At 39.3% G+C, this 12,689-nt stretch overlaps 1 non-coding gene across 1 annotated transcript; it reads left to right on the forward strand.

Moving 5' to 3' along the window:
* The first annotated feature begins 9,006 nt into the window (after positions 1–9,006).
* trnav-uac (transfer RNA valine (anticodon UAC)) lies at positions 9,007–9,079 on the forward strand. The gene has a single exon. It is a non-coding gene; the product is annotated as a tRNA-Val (tRNA).
* Positions 9,080–12,689: the final 3,610 nt, after the last annotated feature.

Consider the following 12,689-nt stretch of genomic DNA (forward strand, 5'->3'; position numbering starts at 1 on the left):
GCCAGATGCCTTTTACACATTGGAACACCAGAGTAAGTAACAGAGACACCTATATGTTTGGTTATAGAACCCATGCTATGTGTGGAGGCGATACCAACCATATCTAGCTAGTACTTTTCCACCTCCTGCACCAGCTCAAGCTCCTTCTCCATCAGAGAGGTAATGTTCAAAGTTCCAAAATCTCAACTGCCAGGGTTTAGTCCATCTGGGTCTTTCCTGCCTATGCCTGCCACAACTGGTGCTGGAAACAAGCTAGTGGCACCAGACACAAAGTAAAAATTCAACTCCAGATACAAATATATGTCTTGATAGGAAATTGCATTGAACATGCCACAGGACATTGGAAAATGTTAAATATGATGACTTGGTTGAGTTTGCTATGAATATTATAACAATAAATTAAATTACACTTGTCAAAAAAATGTTGCAAGGGCGAAAATACCTGAATCTTACAGCATATTGTGTGCTGAATCCAAATATGTTTTTAGAATTTCTCAGGTAAGGTTTTTAAGTGATGTGCAACTTAAACTTGAAAATGTTGCATATTTACTAGCTTAAAAAATGGTAAACTTACTATCTAAAACTTTGTTGTTTTTGATTTTCTGCTGTACTTCACCACAAGAATCTCTCTCTCTTAAGAGGCTAGCGAGAATACTGGGTCTCCACTGTTAACTCTTTTCCATTTCGGAAATATTCTGATGAAATTGTTTGCCATGTTCATCACCGACAGCACCAAGGCTTTCAGGGAAAAAGTCCAACTGAGAGTCCAAAAAATTAATCCTGAATGATATATTGCTTCCCATCATTGTTGGGACTTGAGAGGGTCACTTGCTGTTTCAGGATAGGCTTCAGCCTTACAATTTCCCAAAATGTTTGTGCAGACACTTTTGAAGCTATGCCAAGCAGCTTTCTCAGCTTCATTCAACTACTCTTCAGATCCCTCATCATTTAACACTTTTCTGATCTGAGGACAAACAAAAATGCCTTCTTTAATCTTGGCATTATTGATACAGGTTCTCATGTACATGAAACCTGTTTGCATTTTTATCCATTGCTTTAACGATGTTTTTCAGGTTTGACATTCAGAGGAAGAAGATAAACTTATTCAGTGTGATCAAGTGGACTGATTATTACATTTTTTTTCCTGAAACCAGTGAGGCATGGTTTGGCCAGATATTTCTGAATGTAGTGGTTCTGTTTTCCATTGCTGTCCAACTCACGCAAAAAAAAAAAACAACAGTATTTGGTGTAACCAAGCTGTAAGCAAAGCAAATTTGCAATCACATTTACATCTCCCCCATAGATGTCCCACTTACATTTTTGATACTGAATGTTTTCTAAAAGTAACTTCATGTTCTGATATGACTCTTTCATAATAGTAGCAGGTGGTAAAGGTATAGAAGAGAATTGATTTTCATTTTAGAGGACAGTCTTCAAGTTAACATCGAGCACCATTCATTTATATTGTGTTTGTTGCTGAAAGTCTTCATAACTGATTTTTTTGAATTGTAATACTGATTAATATGTGAAAAGTGTATTTGTAATCATTCATATTTTTAACCTGTGATGACACTAAATGATTAAAATATGAAGGTTGTGTCACAAGAGCACTAAGCCTAACACAAAATTCTGAATTCATATTTGGATTCAGTGTTGTAAAGCATGCTTAGAACACCAATTAAAAACATTGGGACAAAATTGTTTTTGACCAGCATTACTATCAATTATTTATTTAATTTTTGCACAACAGTGCAGTCAGATGGCAGTGCCCCAACCGCCCATGATACAAACATGCCACTGCTTGCCTGGGATCTGTAGAGCCTGGAAGATGATTCTGAACTTCTGACAAGATTATTAATCCATCTTAGGTTTTTATTAGGTAATACAGTATGTACTGTTTGGTATTTGCCAGAACTCTGGCAGCAGCAATTTTATTTACCAGAGATGCAGTCAAGGAAAGAATAACTCACTGTATACTACACTGCTCAAAAAAAATGAACGGAACACTTAAATCACACATCTGATTTCAATTAACGAAATATTGAAGTGGACAATCTTTACTGAGTAATACTGTGTTAATTCTTTGAGAACAAAGGGATGTAGCAACAGTCAGTGTAAACCGAAGTCACCAGCCAATTGAGGGCTGGATTCAACATCACACCAAAAATCAAAGTCAAATACTGAAACCACAGGTGGATCCAACTTGCATGAATTTCATCATGTCAACACATAATGTGACTCAGTGGTGTGTATGTCCCTGACGTACCAGTATGCACTCCCGATAACGTCTGGACATGCTCCTGATGATACTGCGGATGATGTCCTGTAGGATCTCCTCCCAGACCTGGTTCAGAGCATAAGTGAGCTCTTGGAGAGTCTGTAGCGCTACTTGGGGTCATCGGATACACAGATAGATAACATCCTAGAGGTTCTCAATTGAATTCAGGTGTGGGGAATATGCGGGCAAGTCAACTGCTCCAAACCAGTCATGCTGGATGTTTTTGCAGGCTGCATATCGTTTACCAGGTTTCTACAGACTCTTTCATGTCTGTCACTTGCGTTCAGTGTGAATCTGCTCTCACCTGTGAAGAGAACAGGATGCCAATGGCAGAGCTGCCAAATCTGGTATTCTTTGGCAAATGCCAATTGAGCTGCACGGTGATGGGCTGTGAGCACAGGTCCTGCTGGAGGATTTAAGGCCATCGTGGCACCCTCATGGAGTCTGTTTCTGACATTTTGGTCAGAAACATGCATATCAGTAGTCAGCTGGAGGTCATTTTGTAAGGCTCTGACATTGCTCCTCCTGTTGCTCCTCGCACAAAGGAACACATACCAGTCCTGCTGTTGGGTCGATGCCCTTCTACTGCCCTGTCCAGCTGTTTTTGTGCAAAGGCTCATCTCCTGGTATCTCCTCCACGCTCTTCAGACTGTGGTGGGAAACGCTGCAAACCTTCTTACGAACGGCATGTATGGATGTGCCATTCTGGAGGAGTCAGACTACCTGTGCAACATGAATTGGCTGCAGCTACTGCCTCATGCTACAAGTTGTGATAAGGACACTAGCAAAATGCAAAACTAAAAAAGAATCAATCAGGAAGGATAAAGAAAGAGCAATTGCCTGTGACCACCACCTGCAAAACTATTCCTTTTTGGGTCATCTTGCTGTTGTCTCTCCAGTGCTCCTGTTGTCACCTTCATTTGTACCAAACCAGGTGAAGTTGATTCATAATAGCTTATGCTTCCTAATTGGACACATTGATATCCCTGAAGCTTAACTGACTTGGTGTTAAACTGTGATGATTATCTGTTCCCTTAATTTTTGCGTAATATAAATTCAGTCCTTGGAGGCCTCCATGGCTGCAGGTTTTTATTCCAATCAATTTCACATCATTCTTACTTTCAATAGATCTTATTGATGTGAAATTGGTCTTTTTTCATTCCCTTATTCTAAAAAATTATGAAATGTTTATTCTTGCCAAACCCTTATATGCTTACAGTACTTTTGCCATTTTCTTTTTCTGTAGAGTTTACACCCTTAATTGTGCCTGAATTCTGACAACATGGAATGCTAAAGGTGTCTTCTCATTTGTAAGAACACTTCTTCAGCTGATGTCACACATTATGACTTCTAGTTGGAGGGTATGTCAGGTTTGCAAACTGTGATTGATAATCTTGTTGTTGGAACATGTCTGAAAATCACTGGTTATGTCAACTTTTGTGACTGCGTGATAACTTTCCAGCACAGTTTTGCTCACTACTTTTGCTGACACCCAATAATATCCTGCCTAATGAAGTTGGAGCTGAATGAAGGGCTAACAGCTATGGCGAGTTCATCCACAATCTCAGCACTTTTTTTCTTTTTTTCCCATTCTGTCTTGGCACATAAAATATGAGACAACAGATAGATAAGGTTCTGTCCTATTTGTGAGGTCCAAAACCCTGAGTTCCTTATTCCCCGTTGCTACATTATATACATTGTATGTCTGGATGAGCATTCAATAGTGGTCAGCTCTCATGCACACATAGGTTGATCCCATGGTTAAAGCCAAAATCAAACCTGTTTAACCTGTGAGTTGTGGACTAGTTTAAGTGAGTTACTAGGTATGTCACACTAAAGGACCAGCCTTCAAGAAAAAATGCTACCTCCAACTTGCTGTGATTGAAACTTCACTAGGAAAGTTGCACAATGTGACATGGTGCTATAGCCAATATCGCATTATGAGACTTCTGTTCATAGGGTATGTCAGACTTGTCAACTGCTTTGTTGCTCTTGTCACCGGATCATGTCAATACAATACACGACTGAAAATAGCTGAGCATATCAAATTTAGTGACACTGTGTTGGCCGTCCAGCAAAACCGTGCTCACACCTTTATCTGACATTCAATAGTGTGTGGTCTGATGAAGCCGGTACTGTACAAAGTTTTAACAGCTATGGTGAGTTAAGTATGCAATTTCTGCCCTTTTTTTCTTATTTATATTCTTTCGTGATATGTTGATCACGAAACATCAGACAGACAAGCTTGTCTTCTGTTTGTGAGATCCAAAACATGCATGTTCTGTTTTTCTTGTCACTTCATTATAGGCACTGTGCTTACAGATTAGCATTTACTGGTTGTCAGCTCTCCCACATACAGAAATCCACCATTATGACTAAAAACAAAATCAAATTTGTCTGGGCGAGTCACTGACTAATTGTCAGACTAGATGACCTGCCTTCACGGGGCGCCAAGATTAAGTTTACTACTGAAAATTGCTGGAAAAATCATCTTTTGTGACACAGCCTCAAATGAGCAGAAAAGTGACAATGGCACTTAAGTTATTGCTCCCCTTTTGTATTCACTAATGTTTATGCTCTTATCTGCACTGCTCACTGCTAATCATTAGGATTTAGATACAATTAATAGACCAAACTCTATCAAAAATTAAAAAGAAAATACCAAAAAAGCAAGTCTCTCTATAATAAAAGGAAATCCTGAGACAAGACTTTTTGAAAGAGATAATTTCAAGTCCCGCGAGATGACACTTTGGCCATGAGATGTTTTCAAGTCACGCCCTCCTCCCAACCATATTCAACCACGTACATGGCCCTCTCACCTCTTATTCATGTGAATGCTTTTCTCAGACACAGTTCCTGCTCTCTTAGCTCTTATAAATTTTTACGTTTTCCTCACTTTAAGTTCCCAATAAAAGAAGACGTATTATGTCCAAATCTTATTAAAGAATTTCATCCCAAAAGGTTATCAACAGAAGAAATGAATACACGGGCAATCAAAGCACTGAGAAACAATGAAGTCAAATGATTTAACGTGAAAACTGTCGATGGGTTACACGGCAAATTGGTTAAATGCGTATCAATAGACTATGCCGAAACAGTTGGTGGTTATTGTGCGGAAGATGAAAATATCAACTTACAATATCCCGAAGAATATCTACAACCGTTAACACCATACGGTCTTCCACCACCCGAATTACTTCTTAATTAGAAGCCAATTATTGCTGCTGAAGCGGTTATTGCGAAACATTTCTGTGCTTCATTTTAGTGAACTTGCTTGTTAAGATTCCTGGCCCTTAATAACTTCTTTTTGTGTTAAACAGCGACAGTCCCTAGTTTTGATTGTTCCTCATGTTCGTATCTAGCTGCCAATTAACAATGAGATTTAAATGAAATTCATCATCTAACTTGGTCTCTTTTACACCTGACTATGTTCATCATGAAATAGCTGTTTGGATACGTAGAATTTCTTTAGAAAGAAACAGGAGAAAAAAGTTAATGACAAAGGAGAAATAATCTTCTTTAGGCCACAAATGATTTGGATGATATCCTTGGAAAATAAAAGGCCATAAAATTGTGTACAAATTTACATTACCTGTAGATAATTTGCTTCTAATTAGGAAATTCAGTGAGAGCAAAAATATTTTAGCCCACATGTAATGGCCCCTGGTGAAGATTGACTGAAATGTTCTTTGCCACCATGAGATTTGAGAGGTTCAGGCCTTTTGTCTAGGATTACTCTGACTAAAATCACTGAAACACTTGTGATAGAATGCTTGACCAACACCACCAGGATGACATACGGCAAGGTGAGACACCACAGGAGGTTATCACACTAGTGGTAGGATGTTTGAAGGCAGGGGTCACTCCAAGTGCTACACCTGGTATGTCTGCCATGGAAGGGGAAAGAGTAATAGCCTGGGTAGAACAGGCAGAAAACACCGTGCTTTCCTAGGACTACGCTAGACCTGGCCCTCTGAGGGTGACAGAAGGCTCATTGTGATGGCACATCAGGAGCCATTAGAAGTTCTGGCCTGGTGTCTCTAAGGTTAGAAACCAGAAGCGCATGTCTTTTCCCTTTTGTGTATTCATCCTTTAAGTATTTTTGTTAATAAAGGCCATTTATTTTCACCTTTTACTTCGCTGTTGCTTTCTTGCTTGTGGACAGCATCCACAAGAACCCCATCCTACCTCAGGATCTAAAAACTTCATAGTGTTTGCATGTTTTCCCTATGTCTGTGTGGGTTTCCTCTGGGTGCTCTGGTTTCCTCCCACAGTCCAAAGATATGCAGGTTAGGTGGATTGGAGATTCTAAATTGTCCCTAGTGTGTGCTTGGTGTGTGTGTGTGTCCTGCGGTGAGTTGGAGCCCTGCCCGGGATTGGTTCCCAACTTGCGCCCTGTGTTGGCTGGAATTGGCTCCAGCAGACCCCCCGTGACCCTGTGTTCAGATTCAGCGGGTTGGAAAATGGATGGGTGGATGGACTGCACTTTCATGTGAATTCAGCTTCAGCACTACATGCTACACAACTTGCTCAGAGTCTTACAGTGAGCAGGTATGTGATTTAAACTTACAACTTCTGCTGCCTCTAAATCTTCACTTAGTCTCAGCATGCTGGCTCCATATATACATTTTAATTAAAGTTATTATATACTTAAAGAGTTAATTTAATACTGGTGATTTTGTGCAGTGGTTTCTCTCCAGCTCTAGCAGTGTGTGTTCTAGTCTTGGATTACATATTCTCCTTGAATCTTCATGCATTATCCTCCAGTATCCCAAAGATATGCATGTTCAGTTAACATGATTCTAAATTGACCCAGTCTGTTTCTCCACAGCAGAATCACCAGTATTGAATTAACATTTAACACTGAGATGGAAACAATGATGGTGTACAGAGACAGACTGGAACCCTGTTTAAGGTTGGTTCTTGCCTAGTGATCCAAGAAAGGAACATTGAAATCCTACTAATGGATTAGGTGTCTCTGAAAATGGATAGATGAGCTCATTCTATTATAGATGAAGCACTTGCTCTTGCTCATGCAGTAATGCAATGGTAGCTTTGGAAGCACAATGTTCATTGTCCAAAGTGCAGCTAGTTACAGACTTGCAATCTTAAAATGTAATCTTGTTGGCTATATGCATACTAATACAAAATGTTAAGGGCCTGGTGAAACCAAATTTCTTGGATGTTGACTGATAGAAGTTGGTTCAATGTGAAAAGACAGGGCCCTTCAGATAAACGTGTTAGTGTTTTTCACTGTCTTTTAATCAAGAATTGACCAACGTTATGAAGCACTGCAACGTTTTGATCAGCTTTATGTGGGATTTTTTCTTTTTCTTAAACAACCTCACGCTTTCTATCGGTGTCTGCTGTGAAAACTACCCGGCGTATTTAATTAGACAGGAGCGTTTGGTTTGCTTACAAATCGATCAGAGACTAGCGCTGTAGTGGTGAAGAGTAAAGTAAACAACAGATGGCTCTGTAGTAAAAGAAAGAAAGAAAGAAAGAAAGAAAGAAAGAAAGAAAGAAAGAAAGAAAGAATAAAGCGTGGCTGGCGTCGCGTCGCCCAGTGCGGATTCGTTCAAGTAGATCGAAAAGGCGAGATGCACATTTCCAGCAGACACCAGATGTACTAAATATTTGGCGTCTAGAGCAACGTCATAGTGTCCGGTGTTGGTTGAACGCGTTTTTTTGTTTTCGAGGCACAAGTCACATTTGCCGGATTGGGGTGAATATTCTGTTATAACGTTTTGTTTCTATAAATAAATACATTGCTAGGAGATTAACTGGGAAGGTCTGTGTAAATACTACAATTTAATGACACGTCTCGTGGGATGAACCCGTTCATCTCTTGAGCAAATCGATATATTATTACAACAGCACGTACACATTTAACTTGCCTTATAAAGTGACGTTCATATCATCTTGACCGTAACGAATGTTTTGTGCTGTAAAAATCTGTGGATCCATGTTCGCGGAGCGCACTTGAGCATACCCACCCACGTATTTGTTCGATCGCGGAAGGAAGGCGATTGAGTAACGTGGCCCCGTTTTCTGGGGGTTGGTATGAGGTGTGGTGGAGGATATCTTTATGTCGAATGGAAAATACGTGTTTACGGTCGATTTAACGCACTTCATTGAACGATCAAAGCTGTTTCGTACGGGAAATTATCTTTTGGTTCGGCAACACCTGTTAGACAGCAAGATCACATCCGTTTGTAAGTGTTTAATTAGTAAATCACATCAAGCACACACCATCATTCGAACCCTCTTATACCAATTTAGTGTTAATCTCGTATACATTATTTCTATCTGATATTAATTTGAGGCGCTTTTCAGCCGTTCGATTAGTACTAATTTCGACGTAAATTAGTTTACTATTTTATTCTTGCATGGCTTACATATTTTGTTTTTAACCCAACCTTACATCCCATAATATATTCTTATTTTAGTAGGGGACTGGATGTGATGGCACGCTTTTGTTTTAAACCTGACTGTAAAGCACAAGCGGCTACGCGAAAGCGAATCCGATCGTACATGGCTATCAGCGCGTTAAGGTAACGGGTGACATTTTATAAATTAAAACTGGTCTGCAAAGTCATGTCTGCACTATTATTGTAAGAAAAAACAAATAAAATGCCCTGAATTTTTAATATTTTTATTAAAAAAATTAAAAACACACCTGTTGCATTATCTCATTTAACGAAGTTACCAAGAACTTTCTCGTGTCTGGTTCCATAGTGTAGTGGTTATCACGTCTGCTTTACACGCAGAAGGTCCTGGGTTCGAGCCCCAGTGGAACCACGGGATTGTTTTTATTTTTTTCTCCAGCTTATATAAAAAACAGAGATATATTAGTATTATTATCATCATCGCTAATGCACAATCGAGACTTTAACGAAAATTAAACTATACACACTTGAAAAAAAAACTGAAACAAGCAAAATTTGCCAGTCTTATCATACGTCTATAGCAGAAACTTAAAGTAATTAGTCTTGTCCTGTTTAGGCTATACTTTAATTTATACAGTACGGATTTCACATTGTTTAAGTAAATAATACGGTAGGTAATATGAATAATAGTATAGTTAAGTAAAAAATAATTGTACGTATTAGCCATCTGCAAAGCGCCCTCTTGTGTTGGTTATGTTTCCTCCCGAAAATGGGCCGTACTCAGAATACAAAATCAGACCTTCTAAACATTTTATTTATATTTGCAACACTGCAAATAAACACCTTATCCCATTGTTTCAGTTTGTTTGGAGGAATTTCTATTTGAGTCCGTTTCAAAGTTATGTTGCTAAGATTTTTTTATAGGTCAAATAGCTAAGTGCTGTAACATGATGAATTTATCTCCCATGTAAGCTTAAATGCCAGAGAATCCTTGACAGGTAGTGGTAATTTAAACTGTCAAATATGCATATGCATATGAGAACATATGAAAAAAATGCTGCTTTGTTCATAGTGAACGACAAGAGCAGTACTTTATAAAACATTTAATTTACTTTGGTTTATATTCTGTTTTCTGCAGAACCATGGGTGTCCTCAGAAAGACATTATATAAGTACCTTTCTAGCCACTTGAGCTAAAAGATCATCTACTGTGCCTTAGTAGCATCCTTGTTATCTGACCCAGCCATGACTGTTTTTTTTTTTGTTGTTTTTTTTTTTTAATGGCTGGCATTCCATCCAGAGTAGCGCCTTGTCTTACATCAAGAATAGCGCAGGCTCCTTCCACACCTTTTGCAAAAAAGAATAGAATGGGTATGTGGATGCGTTCCAGATTTCCACCCTTCCTCTCCATGTGTTATTTAGACTGCTGTGCCATGTCATCATAAACTGGATGATGAAATCTTTTTCTTAACGGTCACCTTACAAAAAAATGGTAACAGCCTCCACTGTGGACAAACTAGGAGCAGCGTCCAGCCTTGTTATCAGTACAGTGATCCCTCGCTATATCGCGCTTCGCCTTTCGCGGCTTCACTCCATCGCGGATTTTATATGTAAGCATATTTAAATATATATCGCGGATTTTTCGCTGCTTCGCGGGTTTCTGCGGACAATAGGTCTTTTAATTTCTGGTACATGCTTCCTCAGTTGGTTTGCCCAGTTGATTTCATTGGCAGATGGCTGAGAAGCTATCCAGCTTACTTTCTCTCTTCCTCTCTCTCTCTCTCTCTCTCGCGCTGACGTAGGGGGGTGTGAGCAGGTGGGCTGTGTGCAGCTGCTTCCTGAAAGGACATGCTGCACGGAGCTTCGCATACTTAAAAGCTCAAAGGGCACGTATTGATTTTTTTTATCTGTCTCTCTCTCTCTCTCTCTCTCTATCTCTCTCTCTCTCTCTGCTCCTGACAGAGGGGGTGTGAGCTGCCGCCTTCAACAGCTTTGTACCGGCGGTGCTTCGCATACTTAAAAGCCAAAAAGCCCTATTGATTTTTTTTTTGACTGCTTGCTTTGCACTCCTTTGAAAAGGAAGATATGTTTGCATTCTTTTAATTGTGAGACAGAACTGTCATCTCTGTCTTGTCATGGAGCACAGTTTAAACTTTTGAAAAAGAGACAAATGTTTGTTTGCAGTGTTTGAATAACGTTCCTGTCTCTCTACAACCTCCTGTGTTTCTGCGCAAATCTGTGACCCAAGCATGACATTCTAAAAATAACCATATAAACATATGGTTTCTACTTCGCGGATTTTCCTATTTCGCGGGTGGCTCTGGAACGCAACCCCCGCGATGGAGGAGGGATTACTGTATTATGACACTGTAATTCATCACATCAGCTTCTTGTTCAAAAACTGCCTTCTCTTCCTCTTCCCCTGTGGCAATTCAGTGGCAGAGAGTATCTGATAGCCTTGCTCAACTTATGACCAACAATGGGACAACAGACATTTTCTGAAGATGGCCATACTACTGTACTATAGCCCCCCACCCCCCGCCCCCCAGGCTGCTAATGGGAAGCTACTTGCTATAACTCAGTCCCGAACTGAAAAACAGGACCCAAAGACCCACCACATCTCTTACATTATACTGTTTCAGCTATTTGCCTTTTTGCATATTATTCTGCTAGTCAGCCATATTTTCTTTTGAGATAGTTTTTACTTGAATGCAAGCTCCTTTATAAATAAATTGGTAATTGTGAAAGAGACAAGGTGCAGACTCTACATGGACAACTCTACATTTCAAACCCAGGATATCACATCCATGATGTAGCATCATTAAACCACTCTGCTTCCATGACACTGATTATGATATATGCTGTATGAACTAAATGTATTGCCCCTGTAGACACTCTGGATTATATGTTTTCCTCACATTTAGGCCACTTGTTCACATTCTTCACTTGTTATCGTTCATAATATTCTGATATAGGGCAGTAAGGTGTCCCCAGCAATTGGTGATGCTGGCCCACAGCAATCACATCCTTTCAGTGCTCTTTGTATATTATTCTTGTGTACATGTGAGCTACATTTCAAAGATGCATTTGAATGCAAGCATCCTGTAAATGACTGGCCTCACAGGGCTGGTTACTTCCTTGTACACAGCTTGGCTCAAGTTCACAGAATGGTTAATAAATAAAGGAAGATTTTTTTGATGCTGAAAAAAAAATAATTAAAAAGAATCAGAGACACAAGGTTGTATATCTTTCACCCAGTGTGTAACTGAAAAAGAAAGAACATGTCAAAGTGGGAGTAAAGCCACATGAGATGAAAGGATTAAAAGACAAGAGTGGGTGAAAAAAAGAGACAATTAGACATAATAAAGGAAAAGATTAAAATGTTGGTGAAGCATTCAGTGCTGGAAAAATGAGTGATCCAAGTTTGAGAATAAACTTAACTTTTTCTTTATACTTTAAACCCTGTGAAAGAACAGAGAGATCCATGTTCTATTGATTTGGGATTGAGAGATGACCAATGACAGAATTTGTATGATCTTTATTTAGTCTCACAAATATTTCCTGAAACTCCTCCATCTGTTTGGCTCTCCCCTCATTTACGTGTTTATAATTTATAAAGTTTATAAATTTATAAACACATTTATGAAGTTGAAATTGTCATGACCAATCACAATTGTGATCCAGGAGGTGCCCCACTTCATCATTGTCTTCGGACATTTACTTAAAAGCTTAGGTTAAATAGCTAACATCAAATAATATAATTGCAATATTACCCACATGGGACCCAGGTAACTCACGCAGTTTGCGCATAGGGAGGGCTGGCATTGCGCAGGCCCATACTTAAACCAGCAGCATCCAGACACAAGGCTGAAACCAGCACTGAATGAAATTTCAATCCATAGGAAAGCCCATTGATAAGCACACGCACACTCACATAGCGCCAACTACCGGTGCATATAATAATAATAATAATAATACATTTTATTTATTTGTAGGCGCCTTTCTAAACACTCAAGGACACAG

The sequence above is a fragment of the Erpetoichthys calabaricus genome, chromosome 12, assembly GCF_900747795.2.
Source record: "Erpetoichthys calabaricus chromosome 12, fErpCal1.3, whole genome shotgun sequence".
Taxonomy (NCBI): Eukaryota; Metazoa; Chordata; class Cladistia; order Polypteriformes; family Polypteridae; genus Erpetoichthys; species Erpetoichthys calabaricus.